Raw genomic sequence first — 296 nt, 5'->3', positions numbered from 1 at the left:
TATACTATCATTTTGAAGTTATGTCTGACGGTGTTCGAATATGGGGCCACCCAGAGCAGAATATGTAAACAAATATGAAATGTAATAAAATAAAGTAAAAAATTAAGTAAATAAAAAAGTAAAAAAACAAAAAAATATTTTGTTTTTCTTATTGATATTTTATGTCCAAAAGTAGTTAGTTACAAGTTAGTTGACATGTAATGCAGAGGTATCCAGGTCTGACTTTTTTGCGGCCATCGTGACACAAAAGTAGTTAGCTTTTTTCGAACAAAATACACAGTTAATAGTTAGCACTA

The sequence above is a fragment of the Rhagoletis zephyria genome, unplaced genomic scaffold, assembly GCF_001687245.7.
Source record: "Rhagoletis zephyria isolate East Lansing unplaced genomic scaffold, Rhagoletis_zephyria_1.1 Rzeph_scaffold_01216, whole genome shotgun sequence".
NCBI lineage: Eukaryota > Metazoa > Arthropoda > Insecta > Diptera > Tephritidae > Rhagoletis > Rhagoletis zephyria.
This window is presented reverse-complemented; position numbering follows the sequence as displayed.